Consider the following 15,600-nt stretch of genomic DNA (forward strand, 5'->3'; position numbering starts at 1 on the left):
GAACAAAACTTCCACATAGGGTATCACAGAATGACAGAAAATAAATACATGAGCAATGCATCACCATTTTGCACCTCCTCCAAAGCATAACACCTCTAGAAACATAATTCTCTTTAGTATCATGCTGGGGCATTGGCTTAAAATTAATATCGAAATGAAAGTGCCACCTCTTAAATCACCAACATCACTTATTATAACACTTAGGTTTTCTTTGGAAGTTTCCCAAAGACAGACCAGCCCTGAAAGCTACATTACTTTAAGATGTGGCAAGATCACAGCCTGAGACGCTATGGCTGCAACATACATTACCATCTGTAGCCATCACCACTCCTTAGATTACATACACAGTATAGTATGTGGGGGCGTAGATGACCATATTCTGTATGTCTTTCCTGTTAGTTCAGCCAGATTTAAAGCAAAAGCTAGTCTTTGACTACAGACTCCTGTCACAATTTGAATACCATGAAGTAACTTCCGATAGTAACTTGTTTCCTGTGATGCTATTTTGCAGAGCTAATGTAGGAACCATTGCACTAGCTAATTTTAAAACAAGGGAGGCTATGAGGAATGAAAATGTACAAGTTCTGGTCAAACCTAGATTTTAACAAGGTTAATGCTCAGTGCTTGACCAGCCTTTAGGGGACTTTTAAATCAGAGAAAAGAAACCGAAGTTCCAACTGTGAGACAGGAAATAGAAAAGGGCAGTGCAAATGCAGAAGTTCTTGCTCAGAAAAAAACAGAACAGGCTGGGATAAATTTTTTTTCTGCAAGATAAAGTACAGACATGCCAGGAATGTCATCGCAATGCAAAACAAAGCTCTGGAAGTTTATTGCACTGAAAACAAACAAACCAGCAAACTCAGTGTGCTTTATTTCATAATCTCCAGTATTTTCCTCCTCCAGGGATCAAATCCACATCTGGTATAAAATATCATTTTATTATCACAACTGACCTACATGAATTTACTGAAATTTTGCATCAGAAATGTTTTTGGGATGCATGCTACCCAATACCTGATCTGGTCTACACTGGTGCCCATACTTGGATCACCAGAAGCTGTTATAAGTGCAGAGAAACACATCATACAACACAACTATTTTCTGTATCTTCCAGTGCTTGGCCTTTTTAAGAGACTTTCATAGCACAGTTACTGTATTTTGGATTTGGCAGGAAAATAGCTCTGGGCAGGTGTAAAGGAAGCTTGGACTGGGTCAGGAGAAATATGGCCAAGAAAGGAAATGAGTTCAGTCTGGAAAAAAAATTAGGACAAGGACATAGGGATCAGTAGGCCCAGAAGTGGGGCTGAAGCAGAAAACAAATGGAAGGGGAAACCCAGAAAGGATGCACTAGAGAGATGGTGGGGGGAGCAAAGAGGAAACACACATGTGCAGGGAGCAATTAGGTGACCGTGGTAATGAAAAGGAAACGGAGAAAATCCAAAACAACATGAGAAAGATGTAAAACTTTTTTTTTTTTTCCTTTTCCTCAGACATAATCTGAAAGTTCTTCTTGCAAAGAAAGAATAAACCATGCCTAAGACAGACTATCTGAAAGATCCAGTGCACACAAAATATAAAAAATTCTTAATTTACTGCCTCTGGTCTGAGACATTTCATCTTTAATGACACAGATGTGAGAATCATACAGGATTTAGGCTTATAACCTATTGTTAATAAGCACTTCTAAACCACTACATAGATGCTATTCTCCTGTGTGAAGAATTGAACCATTACTCCCCAAGCACCTAGGGAAAGTGTTGTTTTAATTTGAAAATAATGTTCTTCACTGGACTATGCTTTTTGCTTCCGACTGGTACATTTGACACTGAAATATCTTCCTTCCAGAATCATTACAGTATACTAAAAGTGATCACCTTACAAGCCTTTGTTAATAAAAAAGGGGAAGTGGTGGCGAAAAACAATTTAAAAAGAGAACAGAGTTTAAATTCAATTCAGAGTTTTATAAAGCGACTCTCCCTAGTTTCTCAATAACATGAAGATTGTCTTGAGTTTCCACTTTCAGCTCAAAATGAACTTACAAATGAAGTTAATACAATTATTGTCCTAATTCTGATCAGTCATACCCTGTCTCTGATGGGAGATGGAGGTGCGGAAAACCCACAACAGGCAACTACCAAACTTCTGCAAGGCAATCTCTGCTTTAGAGAGAGTTCCTGAAGCAAAATACACATGCTTTTTTGAAACTCTCATTTATTTTTACTATTTTTGTTATTTGGTTGTTTTGTTGTTTGGTTTTGCTTTGTTTGTTTGTTTGTTTTTTTGTTGTTGTTTTTTTGTTTGTTTGTTTTGTTTTGTTTTTTTTTGTTGTTGTTGTTTTTTTAATCCTTCATGTTGTTGCACTGTTAACAATTTGCATAGGGAAGAAGTAGAATGAAAACTTAGTCTGAGGTTGAAATTGAGAAAGTCGCGTTTGAAGCTATGCCTTACAGCAAGGACTCATTTCCAACTTACAATTCCTATGTGCCCTGTTGCCTTGTATCTCTTTGTTCATAAGGGGCTGAAATGAGAGAAGAGATACAGTCTGAATGGAAATGAAATAATACTATTTATTGCACTGTTATATGAAAAATAATAGTGTAATACTATCAATGCTGTCACGTCAAAAGAAAATCTTTACCATGTCAGGAAACTCTTATGATACAGAGATCACTCCCTCCTTAAATTTAAATGCTCTGCTGCAAAATGGGAAGTTAGTCTTTTCATTCATTTATTTTTAAGAGGATTGCCAAAGTTATTTAATAATGTAAAATATTCCATTTTCTCCTCTTCAGGATTACCGAATTATTTCTATTGGAGTAAATAGTAAATAAAACCACCAGAAAGCTGACCTCCACCAGGGAAAATATCAGCTTAGTACATAGGTTTGATATTTTTAGAATAGATTAAAACCATAAGCATAGAAGCACTTGGCTAATGTAAGAAGAGGCGGTCCAGCCACTCATCATCTTTTTTTGCCCTGCCTGAAACTACCTCTCAAGACACAGTTTCTAATTACATCAGTTCATAGACTCATGTGGTGAAAGGAGACATAGCTGCACTGGAAGTAAGGGGTCTACATCAGTTTTTACATACAACAGATGGACATCCATTTAATTTTGGTGATATTGGTATATAAGTATTTGTTTGTTTGTAGTTCTCCAGCAAGAGCTACAGCTCATTTCTAATACATAGGTTGTTTTATCAGAATATCTTCCTGATGATTACCTGCCTCAAAAGGTGCTGTTTTATCTAGGTATTTTCTCTAAACAAGGCTGCCATTATTCTCAGAGAGCACTTGTAGGAAGCCTACAGATGATTATCTTGTACACAGAAGTATTTTGACATTTTATCAGATTAATTGGATACGTCTACTTAAGCTTTTTTAAAATTACGGCTCTGAGACGTAATCATAAATAGGGTAACTTGAGAAGCCGGTGGCTTGTTCCAGGGTGAAGGGGCTTCCCCTGGGAGCCAGGACCTAGTAGCTCGAGAGGGGCCAGGGGTACCTGTGGTCCCTTTGGCCAGAGCTCCTGGGTGCAGACTTTGGGTACAGCCGGGGTCGGATCTGAGGAACACCGTATCAGGGTCAGTGCTGCCTCCCCTGCTCCTTCCCAGCCTCAGGACACCAAATGGCACCAGCACAACTTGAGGGCTGTGTGCTCCAAAGGTCTGGCCTTCGGCCTTTCCACGCTTACCATAGTATTCAATTCTTGAGTGAATCAATGTCGTTCCCTTTCCCGAGTTTCCTTTCAAGTCTGATAAGCTGCAACTTTAAAACAACCTCCCTCTACTGGGCCCAGTGATGATCTCTGATAACACACAACACAGATATGCAAATAATAATTTTGTAGTTACCTATCCCTGTCCTCCCTCAAGTGAGTGCAGTACCAACTCTAGAATACCTGAGTAATGGGGACATTCAAGCATCCTGATGAAGCAGCTGACCTGAGCCAGGAGCTCCGCACAGCACCTTTAGGAACAGCAGAAACACATAGTTACCCATTTCCAGGGCTAGAGACAGCTGTAGGTACACATAGGTGGATGTGGCTTCTCCAGCTAGAGTATGTGCAGCACATTTTGGCTAACTACCTTCTGGTCCTACGAGAAATATCACAAACCCCTTTATTACAGGGTTCAAGTGACAGCCCAGAGGTCAGATTTTGACTTGTGAGGCAAAACTAAATGACTTGCCAAATATGCTGAGAGGAGAAGGAGCTCTCGGGAGCACGGAACCACTGGAGACAGGTTGTTACCGGTATATGGCAGAGTTTGAAGAAATTGCAGCGCTCATCAGCTCTCCTGATTACAACCTTGTGCAAGTACAAAGCCAGAAGCCATCAGTAAGACAGAAAACCCGTGCTCCCATCCCTCTGACCTGCACGCCTGTCATGCACACAGACCACCACCACCCCAACAGACACTGCTTCTAGTCCACCCACTTTAATCTTTTCCCATCTGGTCCCCTTTACCTAATTGCTGAACAGCCTTGCTTCATGGCATAAATGGGAGGACCTTAATTTTTGCTGTGTGGCTAACAGATCTGGCTACCTTGTCTGTACAGAAACCACAGGGAAGCAAATCCATGAAGCCTGGAGTTATACGGGGGTCTGATCAAAAGAGACACGAAGTTTAGAATTCAGTGCATTAATTACAAAGAGGTGGCAACACACTCAATGCTGTACAGCTGGTGGAAAAATCAAAACTGCAGCTCTGTTGAAAACCTCAGCATTTCAAAATTTGCTCTAACAAGGGCTGGGCTTCTTTGGAATAGAGAGCTCAAAAAACAAAAAAACCCAATGGATATATTTCATTTTTACATTTGTGATGACAGCAGCCCTGACTAGCAGAGGGTCTACAGGAGACCATCACAGAGCTGTCCCCCAGGTACCCCAGCAAAGCTGGGGGGGAAGCCACAATCTAGGAAGAGAGGTGTGTGAAAATAACATCTCCTGGAAATAGCACCCAGTTAACCTGACGGCACCAATGTCTGAGGCAGCAGCACAGACCACAGTGTAACCTGCAGGGTGTCTCAGACAAGCCAGAGGCTTCCCCAAGGGAAAACTGCAGGTTCAAGAGAACATTGCAATCACTTAAAAATAACTTGATGCCTACTATCTTGGAAAGCAGACATTGCACCAGGTAGGTTAAATCCTAATTGAGTTTTCTGTTATATGTGCATAAGAAAAAAGGAATTGAATACAGCTTTATTGTACATAAATATATGCAAGGCATAAATAAAAGACTTGATTTGTAATACTGTTAAGCACAAATATAAAACAGTTCTTGAAAGAATATTTTTGGACATGACTATGTCCACAGGTATTTCCAAAACTCTTTGTGCACCTAGAAGCTGCCACAGCAGAGCAGACTGCAGGGGTTCACCCAAAGGTGGACAGATGATTGCGGAAGAGTTGTTAGAGAGCTAAATATCCGGATGTTTGCTGTCACGTACAGACCTACCTACAAACAATCCATTTTGCTGAAGCTGGCAGAGTTACACACACGCATACAAAGAGATGTCACAGGCGAGCTACCCGACTGAATTTACCCCACACAGAGACCCGACGCAAGGTGGTAGGACTGTAAAAACGATTCTGCAGCAGAGCTGAAAGGGGTCCCACAAAAAGCCCTGCTCAGTGGAGAGGTAGGCTTCTTGCCAGCTTTTAAAAGGCTGCCTTTGAGGGGAGATTTGAGGGAAAAGACCCTTTATGTTTATGCAAAACAATTAGCTGGGAAAGGCTTCTTCAGAGATGCAGAAGGTAACAGCTGCTGTGCTAGCCCAGGGGCTGAAGGAACAGACATAAAGTGGCCATGCTCCATCCCAGCAGCTTGCCTTAAGGCTTTCAAGAAGGATTTTGTCTCTTCAGTGCTACATATAGAACATTGACATAAAGCCAATTATTAGTTAAGTTCTTTTGTCAATTTTCCTGTATGCTTTGGGGGAACAAAGGAGAGAAAAAAAAAGATCCAATTATTTAAAATGTACCATTTTCTCCAATTGAAGAGCTTTACCTAGGACAGACCAAATGGTTTTGTTTTCATTTCCCTTGTATGGCTTTCCCTGTTAGAGAAACCAATTGCAAACCATTAGTGGAAATATTAGTAGGAAAAGCTAATGGGTTTAGTCATTCATATGCATCAGTCACTAGATATTTCAAAAGCTGCTACCTGGAGTACTGTTAATGTAATTTTCAATACCTTTATTTGACCTTGTCAGCCCCCTCAGAATTGCACAATGTGGGGAACAGCAGCAGCTCCAGCCGAGCTGGCTCACGAGGGCTGAGCATCCAGCTTTCTCCCCCTCCTGCCCTTCCCCTCTCCAACAAAATCCTGTCAAAAGGAGGAGGAGGATAATCACATCCGTAAGGGAATGAAAGACTCACTTCGAGCGCACTGACGTATAATACTATTTCCAAAGCAATTCATCCATCAAAACTAATCAGTGTAAGCAGTGTGCTGTGGAACAGCAGCAGACTGGCAGTCTCAAAGCTGGCATTTTCTCTGGGAACGCTTGGAGACCCATCAACTGGAGCAGCATCCCCCTCCAAGGTTTGGGGACCTTGTCGCAATTAGCACTGCTAAATTAAACCATGCTGAGATACAAAAGGTCGCTGCACAGAAGTGCAAAGCCTATGCTGGAATAAATGTTGCAGCTGTGATCACAGAGAGGTTAGCTCCCCTTCCCTTCTACATGACTGCCGCTGAAAAATGATGCTCTCGCTATGCATACAGATGTTCAAAGAAAGACTTCATCACTTTCATATTATGATAGGCTTTCCTAACATGTTCTCTTAATCCCATGATTAATCTAATCAGATGTTTTTGATGAAAGCAAGAAGGATTGCAAATGTGTACACTTAATGCCCCATCGCTGCTTCCCAGGGCTGGGGAGGAACGTGAGAGGCAGTTCACTTAAGGCTGGTTTCATTTCAGTCTTCTGAGAATTACACCTGGATCTTACCTTTAATGAGATGTTCACATGAGAATAAATGACTTTTACAGAAACCAAAAAAAAAAGAAACAAACAGGCCATATCACATTTTCCCCTAGATGTAATTTTCAAGGAATGTAAAAGTTAATCCTGAGCAACTGACTCAGAGAACTTTAATCCCCCTCCCCAGCACACCACCTGCCCATAGGTGTTAAGGAGCCCGTTTCCTTCTGAAATCATCAAGGGGTATTTTCTCCAAAATTATAGTGACTGGTCTGCTTTCAAGCATATTATTTAATCCATTGCTCCACCACTTGAGACTTAAAGTGCAATTTACTGCTATGAAACACAAAATCTGTGATGTAGATGCAAATTGCTTGCTTTCTTATTATTGTGCTTTAGAATGCCACATGAATATCAAGAAAATATAATGTATTTTTCTCTTCCTCATTAGACACTTCTAATGCCTTCTAGTTCATATTGATCAGCACTATTAAAATTGATATAGAAGAGCAGAAAATACATTTTTTCAGTGAAACAAATGTATATAAAACATGCTTTCCAAAGAACACTTTTCCCATTTTATCCTATATACTCTGTGCATAATCTGTATTCAATATGTAGGATAATTTTCTGTGCCTCAGGATGCATTTGAAGTATTTTTAAAGTAATAATCCATTATTACGGGATAGGAAATGGCAGTTTCCTCTCTCAGAGCTTTCTGGAGCTCTTGATTGAAACATTACAGTATCTTTAAGTTGCTGCTGGTCTGATCTGAAAGGTCATCTGTTTCCCTCAATAGTATAAGCCAAAAGCCTACCCCAACAATGTGCTTTTTCTTTTTTTCCTAAAGTCATCAACACTGGTATTTCTTTCAAGTCATCTTCACTGAGTTAAGAGGTTAGGTAATTGCCTGCAGCAGCTTAGCACTGTTAGGTTAAAGGCAAAATTCAGTCTGATGCACAATCTATTGAAGGACGTCACTGTTGCTTGAAGATAAAAAAATGTTTGGAGTGGAGCATTATACAACAAACTGCAGGGTGAGCAAACAACCATGCTCTCTCATAGCAAGACCCATACTCATTATGTGTCCTAGAGCTGGGCAGAATTGGAGATGTTATAGTCTCAGATAGACAGGAGTCAGGCCCTCACCCCCATTAGCAGTCCAATGGAGAAGGCAGGTGAAGAAACAGAGAAATACATTTTCAGCATAATTTTGGGACTGCAGTCCAAAGGTCCAAGTCCAAAGTCCAAGTCCAGACAGGAAGGTTTCTTTGCTGGGTAAGCATCTGAAATCCAGATGGACTGTTATCCCAATTACATGCTTTTTTAAAAATCCATACACCCCTCATAGGAAATTTCATGGAGGGGGGGTTGGGGTAGGGAATAAAAGGAAAAAAAAAAAAAAAAAAAATCGAGCCAAAAAAAATACATTGATTGTGACTATTTCACCAAGCATTACTAATTAATCCACTCATCAGCCCCATGGGATAGATCACTGATATCCTGTGAGCAATTTTCTAGTACATCTATGCATTTCTCCAATTGTCTGCCCAATTAACAGAAGAAAATTCACTTGAGCTTGCACATACTGCCTCCTCAAAGTGATTATTTATACTTCACCCATACCTGTAGAATAATAATGACAGAGAGGCCAAAAAGCTCCACTTTAGGAACTTTTTTATTCCTTTAAGTTCACAGCCCTAAAATCCTTTCATTATTATATTGCGGAGATAAATGTCTTTGAAATTCTGTATTTGAAAGATGCTTTTCTATTAAAAACATAGGAAAATTGATGTCTTGTGGCATAAGAAATTACTCAGATGCAAGAACAGAATCAGGCCTTAAAAATACTAATGTTAAAAGTCTGCATTTCACTAAATGAATCCTCTTGACTTCACTGAGATTTCTTTCACAAGTAGGAGTGAGTCCAAAGTATGCCTGAGTTGTAATTTGAAATCACTGCTTGCTAGGGTTCCCACAGCAAACTCACCTTGTGGATTGCATGCCATGCATGGCAAAGAGTAGTACTGCAGCTCGTGTAAATGTAGTTGCACCAAACTTGCCAAGTCAGGCAATGCTATTTTGGCATGGACCAGTGATGTGAAATTTTACCTAGTTCCTCTAATGGACACCTTTGTATAAAATTCCATGTTATGTGGAAGACACTGATAACACTATCTCAGCTAATTAGCTTAAGAGAATGAGCTACAGTTATCTTGATCAAGTATGATTAAAACAATAAATGCTTTTTCTATATTTTGAACACCAGTATGCTTTTAAATTTACCATTTATTGATGCAAAACAGATTTTCCCAGTATGATATGGGTGAGACTAGGGACTAGAGGACCTTCAGTGACATTCAACATTAGGCTACTTCTCAGCATAGAGGAGCCCAATTTGCATCTCCCAGGCTCAGAGCACCTTCCCAACTTGGCTGTCTCCAGCAGGAGCCTGATTTCACAAGAACCATCACTTTATTGTGGTGCTTCTAGCCCAGTTTCCAGGAAATTTCAGCAGACTGATTTCAACTTCATTGAAATATCCTCTTATTTGGAGGGCTAGTTTGAAGACCACAGTACACCAAAAGGGAGATTGGGCTATACCCCAACACCTTTTGGCACTGATCTCTCCAGCAGTTGCAAAAGTAATGAATGAGCAATGGCTCTCTATGGAAACTATGAAAGGGGGGAAATGAAAAAGGGAAACTGTATGGCACTAAAAATCTTGCTCTGGAGGAAGACCAATGCAGGAGCTGGAAAGCAGTTCACACTTAAGTATAACCTTCTAACCTTTGGCTGTGCTGGCTACAAAGATGTCATCTCTATGATGACTTACATAAATAACCAAATCATTAAAATTACTGTTTTGTTTTTTTCTCCCTTTCACATGTTGCCTTTGATGTCACAAACTCCCTATGCAGGTGCAAAAACAGCCTTTGTCAAAAAAATGGTATGAGAGCACTGCCATTATAACTGAATGCTCCAGCTCTGATTGGGGTCTGCAGGAAGACATGACATGAATGTGCATTGAAAACCTACTCAGGATATGGAAAATGCTTTTAGACCTACCCAGGAGGCCAGGTATTTACAATTACCCACTCCTTGTGGTTTTTTGGAGGTTCATATCCCAGAGATGAAAAAGAAAAGCTTGTGACTGGAATACAGTTTATAAGACTGTCCCATGACAGTCTTCTTCCCCTCAACTTTTATTTTTACCAAACTGATAATGACATCATTACATGATTTAATATAATGCTGGATTAAATGTAGCAAGACCAGACTGTGCTAATTTTGAAAGATGGTTTCTACCAAGTAAAGCTATATCGCATTTCTACTTTATCTCAGAGAACTGTTGAAAGGCAAGACATGAACAGTAGGAAGTACAACATGTAGGGACCTTGTTCAGATACCCAAATTAAAATCTAAAGAGGTAAGTTGAGATATTTATACATATTTTATGTTAAATTTATATCTGCCAGCAGTCCTTTGGGAGTTCATCTTTGTTCTGAGGGTTTCAGAGACTAGCTGGAATATGCATTATTTATTAGACATGCAAATCATGCACTATAATCTCAATGAGCAATGGAAAGTATAATTGTTCCAGACAAACAATAAATTTGTCTAAAAATTGGTCTGTCTCCATCTTTCACACTGAAGACATTAAGTTTTCTTATTCTTCATGTAAAGCAGGAAGCAGAATTTAGAACAAGCAGCTCAGTGTTTGGGGCTTTTTTTTTTTAATGTTCTCAAGTTAAGAATAATAAATAGCACGTGCCCTATGTTTAAGTATCGATAAAACAAAGACTGAGGTCTTTTGTAGGAAAAAAAAACATTAATGGGATTTATTCTATGCTCCTTGTCCTAGGCAATAGTATTTATTCAACCAAAATAAGATCATTTAAGTGTAAGGAAATTGTCACTTAAATATTTCTACATGCATACAGAAGAATGATACATCGGGTGGAATTAATAAAAGTAAACTACCAAAACCACACACTTTCACCCCAGCATGCTACTCTACAGGAAGTAGGAAGCAATAACTGCTATATTCCTTTTAACAACTTATAATCAAAACAAGTGATGTAGACAGACATAAAAAGGAAGTTATCTACCTTGGATTTTCGAGACAACTATATTTTAGACTTTCTCTGTAAGGCATGTGACTTTTATACAGGTCTAGACCAAAAGTACTCTCCATGAACATCCTTATCTTGAGCACCACAGCTCTCTGACTACACAGCATCACAGTCCCCAGCCAATATAGAAAACAGGAATTCTCTCAGAGTGAGCAATACTGGAGTTGCCAATTATCAGTAATGTGCTGCAGAAACTAGACTAGAAATTCATCACTGTTAATGGCTTTTATAGACCTGCAGTATCTTAAGGCAATTTTCTTGTTTTAGTGAGATTCTGCTCATGACTAATTTTACTTAGTGCACTTAAAACTTACTGGAGGTTGGCTAGTGTATCATTTATCTTTGGTACAGGTTTTAAATTGAAATAAAGTTTTGGTGCAGATGCAGTCTTCACAGCTGTGAGAATCAGTCATCTAGGACTGCTGTCACAGCTTTGGTGTTAAATTTCTTTATTTATCAAGACTTCCTTGTAACAGCATTGCATAACATATAGGTATTATCTGATACAGTATCAATTCCACAGACTTCCAATGCTCTGGGGTTTTATTGTTTACTTTGTTTTAAATCAATTCACTTTGTTTACAGTTTTACATGGAACTTGTCTATAAAGTCTTTCCCTTCTCCCTTTTGAGAAGGGTCACGAAGGGGAGCCCTGTTGGACGTGGCAGTAGGGATCTCCCCAGGATAGTTTTGGTGTCTTTTGAATGGGAGTGACTGGAAAGAAATGTATGCTCATACAGCATGGCTCAAATTTCCCCTCGCATCTATAAGGTAAATTAGGCCTTAAAAAACAAGTTTACAAACACATATAAACAATACAGGCCAAGAAAATTCTCACTCCTAGCTAACTTTCCTTTTCTATTGTACTTTATTGTGAAATGTTCTCTAGAATCCTGACCCTTTATCATCTTTAATTTTAACAATTACATTATACCAAATATCCAAATGAAGTAACATTTTCACTGTTGCTTTTTCCTTGCAAAAGCATTTTCTTTGTGAAAACCATCTGTCCTTGTCTCCTCCTCCCAGCTTTTAATCCTTCCCCTTGTTTAAATGTGCAAGAACATGGAACTGCAAATCCAATCCTAAATGTACTCAGATTTTCAGCAATCTGAGAGCCAATATACACAAGTAGTTCATGTCACAGCTCAGGAGGAAACACCATGTCACCAAAATATATACAATACAAAACAGTTAAGAGTTTTCTTACCTTTACCTTGGTCAGTAAAGCACCAAAGTCTTCCTACGGTTGTTCTTAAAGGGAAAACATACAAGAAAAATTACATCAAACTATCCTACAAAGTACCAATTTAGTTTGCACCTCTGACTTAACAGGAAGTCCAGCTGTATATCCCAGTCTGCTTACCAAATTACTTCTAACTTCTTCTACATCTTTCTCAGAATATTTAAAAGACAACTCCCACCACTTCTTGATCACTCCTTTCAGAAAGTTCTCCCATTTAATTTTTCCTCTCTCTTTACCAGAGCCCCTAATGGTCCTTTTGTTTGTTTGCCCCCTACCCTAGCCTTCTTGAATTAACCTGAAATACCACTGAAAGTGATCAGCTGTGGAAATTGCAGGAGGCTACCATATGGCACCACCTGGAAACATGATGTTGGACTCCCATTACATCACATTTCAGTCCTCTATTCTGGCATTCAAGTAAAACCAGGAAGGGAAGCATGCTATTAGCCAGCAAATCAGCAAAATGTCATTCACCTGATATTGAAGTTCTTCAGTCCATTAGTGAGAGCTGAAGGCAAGCAGGTCCTCAGTGCCACTTGCCCCCCTGCTGAAGTGTTCAGTGCAGGTGTGGAAAGGCTGGGGACAAAGGGCTCAGGCTCATACACAGTGGGAGGATGGGATCTTCCCTGGTCGCTCCCGGAAAGCATCCTCTAGGAAGAGGGGCGTCTACAGCACACAGCATCACCTCCAAGTGTCCACTCACAATCCCAGTGGTTTTCACAGGGGTTTCAATCTTGACATCAGAGGCAACAGAAGTGTTCCTGTATATTGCTTTTAATAAAGAAACACATTAAACCAAACCACTGTTTTTCAGTAGCTGAGAGATACCTGTTGGCATAGTAGGTCAGCTATCTTTCCCTGGTATGTTTCCTATGGCTTTCAAGGTCAAAAAAAAATATCAGAAATTAAAGTATGAGACAAACACATATCACCAACAGATTTCTAAATTTAGTTCAGCTGCTCTTTCATATATTTGCTACTAGCATAAAAACAGCAATCCAGCAAAAGCTTTTATTTTGAATAGTCTCCAGCCTGCTTCAATTTCTTCACTTGAAGCTTTCTCCTGTAAATTCACCTAACTCAGTGTCTGCTATTCCTTTTATTTTGACTATGAACTTAGAGAAGGCATACACAAGATAAAACACATTATATTCAGCTCTTGCAAGGTCTTTGAAGCAATTATGGAGTCATAGAAGTGTAACACTCAGTAGTAAGTTAGATAATGCCAAGGGGAATGCTCTAACAACAAATATGGAAGGGACAGGAAAAGAGCCAGAGCTTTGGTAGATGTTATTTTACTACACAGTACAAGACTCATCATCAATATTCCCAATGTAGCACTATGATTCACATTGCAGTACAGATGGCTCACATATTTTAAATTGTAATTTAATTACACTGATTATACTGTATTTGAACTCCACTGAATTTCTCACATGTTTATGCAAAATCTTTATTGCAGAAATATGTCTTTAATAGCCTAGTCCCTTCTCATAATTGTCTTTTATTTTTATATGTCTTTGGGATCACAAAAAAAATTCAATTTATGCACAGAACCTAAGCCTCTGATATTTACATTTACCATAAGAGATTTGCTGCATTACTTTAAGTCTGTACCCTGATTTATACAAATTGTTTCATAGCTTAATATCATAAGGTAAAGAGACACAGGAATAAGGAGCAAGACAATGAGAAAGCACGAGAAAGCAGTACACCTTTTTCTGCATCAGGGAAATCCGGTATTTAACCTTTTTACATTTTGGCTGTAATCTTAGAAGTCATTGCATACCCTAAGAATCATTATGGTGTGTAAAGCAAATATTGAATGGGTCTGTAGAACATGACTTCAGATCCTGTACCAGGCCCTTCTTACTTCTTAGCACAAGTTTATAAGAAAGCTTGGCGTTGCATACTGATCCCATCCTTCTTCTACCACTACTCTTTAGCGCTTCTTCGTTTTTTTCCTGAAAACCAGTCCCAGGAGGCATCTCTCAAGATACAAAAGAGCCTTCAGTCTCACCAAATGCTTGTTGATATATTACATCGATAAATATAAAATTCCTCTTCCTCTACTAGTAGAATTTACTCCTACAAGAAAAAATAGCTTAAAATATGTAATTTAATATACTCTCTATTTTCTCTCTCCTACTTTTTTTCTTTCCTAAAGCAATATAAAACTCACCTACTTCCTTTCATCCAGTCTCAGACAGATCCCTATATATTAAAACACCTCTGTTAATAGCTCACCTTCAGACATAACGGCTATCTTCTCCTACTTGACCCAGGTGTACTATTTATATATCACAACACCCACCTTCTGACTCCAGAAATTATGACTTTCACCTGAGATGGTGGGTGGAGCCCAGGGGAGTTAAGATGCTTAAAAAAGCAGTTTAGAGAGTTTATTCAGTTTAGAGAGCCTTTTCAGTTTTCTGGTGTTTTTTTTTTTTTTTTTGGGGGGGGGGAGGGGGGGAATGGGTGGTATTTAATGTTAGTGGCTGGTGAGGAATCTCTCAAGTAGTTGGGCTGTATTGATTATCAGTAGATGATAGTCTTGTTTTCTGGCAAAGTCTATCTCTCTTATTTGTTTATATTTCAATAGTATTTGGGATACTTTAATAAAAAATAGAATTAAAAACCAAAACAAAACAAAAACACAAGAAAAACCAACCAAACAAAAAACCCCCAAACCAGTAAGTATGGTGTAGAGAGCTTTGCTTTGACTCTCTGGCTGCAGATAAGCATTTTCTGTTTTAGGTACAGATGGGCTTTGTGGTATGGTGTACCTGCAGGAAAGGGTATCAAGGACCTAGAAACAGTCCCTGGTACATGTAGGTGGTCAGCCTGATGTTGTGATTAGAACATTCTTTGTCAGAAGAAGCTTGGGTTGAAGTGCCTTATATTTAGAGCAGGCTCTAAGTTTTCTCTAGGCTTTAGGTTGATGTGAAGAAGTGGGACTGTAGGAGAAAGTATTGAAGGCTTCAAAAACTTCAAAGAATTTTACTCCTCTTGTCAAAGCAGGTCTTATAAAAGTCAGAAAATCCAAGTAATAACAACAACCCCTTCCCTTGCTCTGTCCCCAGGGGTTCATCTAGAAAGGAAGAAAATAGGAAGATGAGTTTGTATGTTACTGTCTAGATTCCAGCCCTTAGAGGAGAAAATCTGTTCTTCATAAGATTTTTCACCCACATTGCAAGAAAACATCATCAAATAGAGCATCTGAAACCTTGTGGATGGGGTACTGGAAACCTCATTTTCCATCTCTTAGGAGGCTATGCTATCAT

Source organism: Tyto alba, unplaced genomic scaffold (genome assembly GCF_018691265.1).
Source record: "Tyto alba isolate M040663 unplaced genomic scaffold, T.alba_DEE_v4.0 Super-Scaffold_23, whole genome shotgun sequence".
NCBI classification, from domain to species: Eukaryota; Metazoa; Chordata; class Aves; order Strigiformes; family Tytonidae; genus Tyto; species Tyto alba.